Source organism: Micromys minutus (assembly GCF_963924665.1).
Source record: "Micromys minutus genome assembly, chromosome: X".
NCBI classification, from domain to species: Eukaryota; Metazoa; Chordata; class Mammalia; order Rodentia; family Muridae; genus Micromys; species Micromys minutus.
The window spans coordinates 49,008,794-49,014,989 of record NC_137970.1 but is presented as its reverse complement, the minus strand read 5'-3'; positions in this window follow the sequence as shown (position 1 = coordinate 49,014,989).

The window sequence follows — 6,196 nt, the reverse complement described above, 5'->3', positions numbered from 1 at the left end:
AGTATTTAAGAATTTGAAGAAGTGTGAAACATATAGGATATATGAGCAAGTGAAAGGAAGAGGGTGTTGGGTAGGGGGACACTAAGGGGAAAGGACGCTATCTCAGTTTCTTTTCTATTACTATGATAAAACACCATGATCAAGGCAACTTATACAATAAGCATTTAATAAAACTTACACTTTTAGAGGCTTATGGTCAACATAGAGTCAAGAGCTCACATTTTAAGCCATAAATAGTAGGAGGACAGACAAACTGGAAACGGCATGAGTTTCTGAGACTTCAAATCCTGCAGTGACGCAGCTTCTCCCAAAAAGTAACACCTCCCAATCCTTCCCAAACCTACTGAACTAACAAGTATTAATACATATGAGCATATGAGGGTCATATGGTCATATTGCCAGGCTTTTCGGGTCCCACTAGGTTTTTTTTTTAATTAAACAACTTTATTTAAAAAACCAAACATAAATGTACAAGATTTTAAGGATTTTTGCATAAAAGTATATGAATACATTTTTGTCAGTACTTGATTTTTTTGAAGGTTTGATAGTGTGCGTTAAGATCTTACTAGTTACAATGAGCATAAAGTACATGTAAAACAAGATGTAACCGGAAAATAGTTAAAGTTTTCTTGGTGTGAAAAGATTAAGCATAATGGTTTTTCTTTTTTTTTTTTTCTTGAACTTCACACAGTCTGTGAGTTGTTTCTGGGGTGGTCAGAGCTTTCTGGGGTTAGTATCCAATTATCAGTGACTGCATATTATGTCTGTTCTTTTGTGACTGGGTTATCTCACTCAGGATGATATTCTCTAGATGCAGCCATTTTCTTAAGAATTTTATAAAGTCATTGTATCTGATAGCTGAGTAGTACTCCATTGTGTAAATATACCACAATTGTTGCATTCATTCATCTACTGAAGGACACCTGGGTTCTTTCTGGCTTCTGGCTATTATATGTAGGGCTGCTATGAACATTGTGGTGCATGTGTCTTTGCTGTATGTTGGAGCTTCTCTGGGGTATAAGCCCAGAAGTGGAATAACTGGGTCTTCAGGTAATACTATGCCTAATTTTCTGAGGAACCGCCAGACTGATTTTCAGAGTGGCTGTACCAGTTTACAACCCCACCAACAGTGGAGGGGTGTTCCTCTTTCTCCACATCCTTGCCAGCATCTGCTGTCATCTGAGTTTTGGATCTTGGCCATTCTGGTTGGTGTGAGGTGGAATCTCAGGGTTGTTTTGATTTGCATTTCCCTGATGGCTAAGGATGTTGAGCACTTCTTAGATGCTTCTCAGCCATTCAATATTCCTCAATTGAGAACTTTTCGGTTAGCTCTGTACCCCATTTTTAATAGGGTTGTTTGATTTCTGGTGTCTAACTTCTTGAGTTATTTGTATACCTTGGATATTAGGCCTCTATCAGATGTGGGGTTAGTAAAGATCTTTTCTCAATCTGTTGGCTGCCATTTTGCTTTCTTGACAGTGTCCTTAGCCTTACAAAAACTTTGCAATCTCATTAAGTCCCATTTGTCCATATTTGACCTTAGAGCACAAGCCATTGGTGTTCTGTTCAGGAAATTTTCTCCTGTGCCTATGTGTTCTAAGGTTTTCCCTACTTTCTCTTCTGATAGTTTCAGTGTACCTGGTTTAATGTGGAGAACTTTGATCCACTTGCACTTAAGCTTTTTACAAGTAGATAAGAAAGAGTCTATTTTCATTCTTCTGCATGCTGAGTGCCAGTTGGACCAACACCATTTGTTGAAGAGATTGTGTTTTTTCCATTGAATGTTTATGGCTCCTTTGTCAAGAATCAAGTGACCACATATGTGAGGGCTCATTTTTGGATCTTCTATTCTATTCCACTGATCCACATGCCTACCTCTGTACCAGTACCATGAAGTTTTTAGCACAATTGCCTTGTAATATAGTTTGAGGTCAGGGATAGTAATTCCCGCAGATGTTTTCTTATGGTTGAGGATGGATTTCACTATTCTAGGTCTTTTGTTAGTCCAGATGAAATTGTACATTGCTTTTTCCAACTCTATGAAGAATTGGGTTTGTATTTTGATGGGGATTGCATTGAATCTGTAGATTGCTTTTGGTAAGATGGCCATTTTTACAATGTTGATCCTTCCAATCCATGAGCAGGGGAGATCTTTCCATTTTTTGAGATCTTCCTCAAATTCCTTCTTTAGAGATTTGAAGTTCTTGTCACACAGGTCCTTCACTTGCTTAGTTAGAGTCACATCAAGGTATTTCATATTGTTTGTGACTATTGTGAAGGGTATCTTTTCTCTAATTTCTTTCTCCACATGTTTGTCCTTTGAATAGAGGAAGGCTACTGACTTGTTTGAGTTAATTTTATATCCAGCCACTTTGCTGAAGTTGTTTATCAGCTGTAGAAGTTCTCTGGTGGAATTTTTGGGGTGACTTAAGTACACTATCATGTCATCTGCAAACAGTGATGTTTTTACTTCTTCCTTTCCAATTTGCATACCTTTGATTTCCTTTTGTTGTCTAATTGCTCCGGCCAGGCTTTCCAATACAATGTTGAATAGGTAGGGGGAGAGTGGGCAGCCTTGTCTAGTCCCTGATTTTAGTGGGATTGCTTCAAGTTTCTCATCATTAAGTTTGATGTTGGCTATTGGTTTGCTGTATATTGCTTTTATTATGTTTAGGTATTGGCCTTGGATTCCTGTTCTTTCCAAGACTTTTAACAAGAAGGGGTGTTGGATTTTGTCAAATGCTTTCTCAGCGTCTAGTGAGATGACCATGTGATTTTGGTCTTTGAGTTTGTTTATATGGTGGATTACATTGATGGATTTCCTTATATTAAACCATCCCTACATCCCTAGGTTGAAGCCTACTTGGTCATGGTGCATGATCCTTTTGATGTGTTCTTGAATTCGGTTTGCAAGGATTTTGTTGAGTATTTTTGCATCATTATTCATAAGTGAGATTGATCTGAAGTTCTCTTTCCTTGTAGGGTCTTTTTGTGGTTTAGGAATGAGGGTTATTGTTGCCTCAGAAAATGAGTTAGGTAGTGTTCCATCTGACTCTATTTTGTGGAATAGTTTTGAGAGTATTGGTATTAGGTCGTCAATAAATGTCTGATAGAATTCTGCACTGAACCCATCTGGATCTGGGCTTTTTTTGGTTGGGAGGCTTTTGATGACTTCTTCTATTTCTTTTGGTGTTATGGGATTATTTACATGGTTTACATTGTCCTGGTTTCACTTTAGGATCTTGTATCTGTCTAGGAATTCATCCATTTCCTCCAGATTTTCCAGCTTTGTTGAGTATAAGCTTTTGTAGTAGGATCTGATAATTTTTTGAATTTCCTCAGTTTCAGTTATTATGGCTTTACTTTCATTTCTGATTTTGTGAATTTGGATACTCTCTCTTTACCCTCTAATTAGTCTGTCTAAGGGTTTATCAATCTTGTTAATGTTCACAATGAAGCAGCTCTTGGTTTTGTTGATACTTTGAATGGTTCTTTTTGTTTCTATTTGGTTTATTTCTGCCCTAAGTTTAATTATTTCTTGCCTTTTACTCCTCTTTGGTGTATATGCTTTCTTTTGTTCTAGAGCTTTCAACTGTGCTGTCAAGTTGCTAGTGTATGCTCTTTCCAGTTTCTTTTTGTAGCACTCAGAGCTATGAGTTTTCCTCTCAGTACTGCTTTCATTGCATCCCATAGGTTGGGTATGTTGTGTTTTCATTCTCATTAAATTCTAGAAAATCTTTAATTTCTTTCTTTATTTCTTCTTTGACCCTGCTATCGTTTAATAGAGCATTGTTTAGTTTCCATTTGTATATGGGCTTTTTGTTGTCTTTGTTGTTATTAAAGACCATCCTTAGTCCATGGTGATCTGACAGGATGCATGGGAGTATTTCAATCTTCTTATATCTATTGAGGCTTGTTCTGTGTCCAATTATGTGGTCAATTTTCAAGAAGGTGCTGTGAGGTGCTGAGAAGAAGATGTATTCTTTTGTTTTAGGATGATATGTTCTGTAGATGTGTATTAATTCCAATTGGTTTATAACCTCTGCTAGTTTCACTGTGTCCTTGTTCAATTTCTGTTTCCATGATCTGTCCATTGATGAGAGTGGGGTGTTGAGGTCTCCCAGTATTATTGTGTGGGGTGCAATGTAATTTTTGAGCTTAATAGGGTTCCTTTTATGAATATGGGTGTTCTTGTATTTGGATCATATATGTTAAGGATTGAGAGTTTCTCCAGACAAATTTTCCCTGTAATGAGTAAAAAGTGTCCTTCCTTATCTTTTTTGATAACTTTTGGTTGAAAATCTACTTTATTCGATATTAGAATGGCCACTCCAGCTTGCTTCTTGGTGCTGTTTGCTTGGAAGTTTTTTTCCCAACCTTTTACTCTGAGATTGTGTCTGTCTTTGCCTCTGAGACGAATTTTCTGTATGCAGCAAAATGCTGGATTCTGTTTATGTATCCAGTCTGATAGTCTATATCTTTTTATTGGGGAGTTGAGTCCATTTATGTTAACAGATATTAAGGAATAGTGGTTGCTGTTTCCTGCTATTGTTGCTTTTAGAGGTTGAATTGTGCCTGTGTGTCTTCCTTCTCTGGTTTTCTTGCTTAGATATTTTCTTGTTTTTACTAGGATGTAGTTTCCCTCGTTGTATTGGGCTTTCCACCTATAATTTGTTGTAGTGTTGTGTTTGTGGTCAGATATTGTGTGAATTTAGTATTGTCTTGGAATATCTTAGTCTCTCCATCTATGGTTATTGAGAGTTTTTCTGGGTATAGCAGCTTGGGCTGACATTTGTGTTCTCTTAAGTTCTGCATGATGTCTGTCCAGGATCTTCTAGCTTTCATAGTCTCTGTTGAGAAGTCGGGTGTGATTCTGATTGGCCTGCCTTTATATGTTACCTGACCTTTTTCCCTTACTGCTTTTAGTATTATTTCTTTGCTTTGGGCACTTCGCGTTTGGACTATTATGTGTTAGGAGCAATTTCTTTTCTGGTCCACTCTATTTCGTGTTCTGTAGGCTTCATTTATGCTCATGGTCATCTCATTCTTAAGGGTAGGGAAGTTTTCTTCTATGATTTTGTTGAAGATATTTACTGTGCCTCTTAGTTGATCTTCTTCGCCCTCTTCAATTCCTATTATCTTTAGGTTTGGTCTTCTCACTTTTTCCTGGATCTCCTGGACATTTTGGGTTAGGAGCTTTTGGTTTTTGCATCTTCTCTGACTGTTCTGTCTGTTTTCAGTGTTGTCTTCGGCCCCTGAGATTCTCTCTTCCATCTCTTGTAGTCTGTTGGAGATGCTTGTATCTGTGATTCCTGATTCCTTTTTCAGGTTTTCTACCTCCAGGGTTGTCTCTTTTAGTGTTTTCTTTATTATGTCCATTTCCATTTTAAATTCCTTCTTCAATTCCTTTATCTCTTTGGTTCTGTTTTCCTCTATTTCTTTGAGTTCTTTGATTGTTTTTCTTGTTTCCTCTTTAAAAGCTTATATATCTTTTTGCTTTTCCTCCCATTCTTGATTAAAGTTCTCTATCATCATCTTGAGATATGATTTGGGGTCTGAGTCTTCTTTTTCTGGAATTATTGGCATTCCGCTGCTTGCTGTAATGGGAGAGCTGGGTTCTGGTGTTTCCAGGTTGTCTTGGTTTCCCTTGGGTAAGTTCTTTTCCTTTCCTCTTGCCATCTTCTTGTCTGTGATTATAAGTGGTCTTGTTGTCAGTGATTGGTTCTCGTCTCTCCCATGTACCTGGCCTGTGTCCCTGGATCTCTCGTATTCCTGGTGGCAGATGGCCTGAGCAATTGTTTTACAAGCAAAGGTCCTCTGGGTGGAAACCAAGTCCCTAAGGCCGAGTTCCTGCTCCCCTGAACCTTTGGGGGGCACGTTTTCCGGGTGCTCGGCCCAGACCTCTCTGCACCCCGGATATTCACAGTGCAGTCTCACCAGGCGTGTGTCCCTGAATCTTCCCCACTAGGGGTTTAATAATAATGATGTAGAAACATCTGTATAGTTTAAAGCTGTTGGCCTTTTTGCTGGGGCAATCTCTCAGCTAGGTACTACCTTGTCCCTGCTCTGTTCCTGTCCATGTTTCTGCCCTCCTTTGTCTTTCTTCAGGTGAACATTGAAGAAATTGAAATTTAGGATTAGAGAAATGGATTCTCATAGGAAGAGGAACATGAATTGGATTAGGATCTTGCAGAAG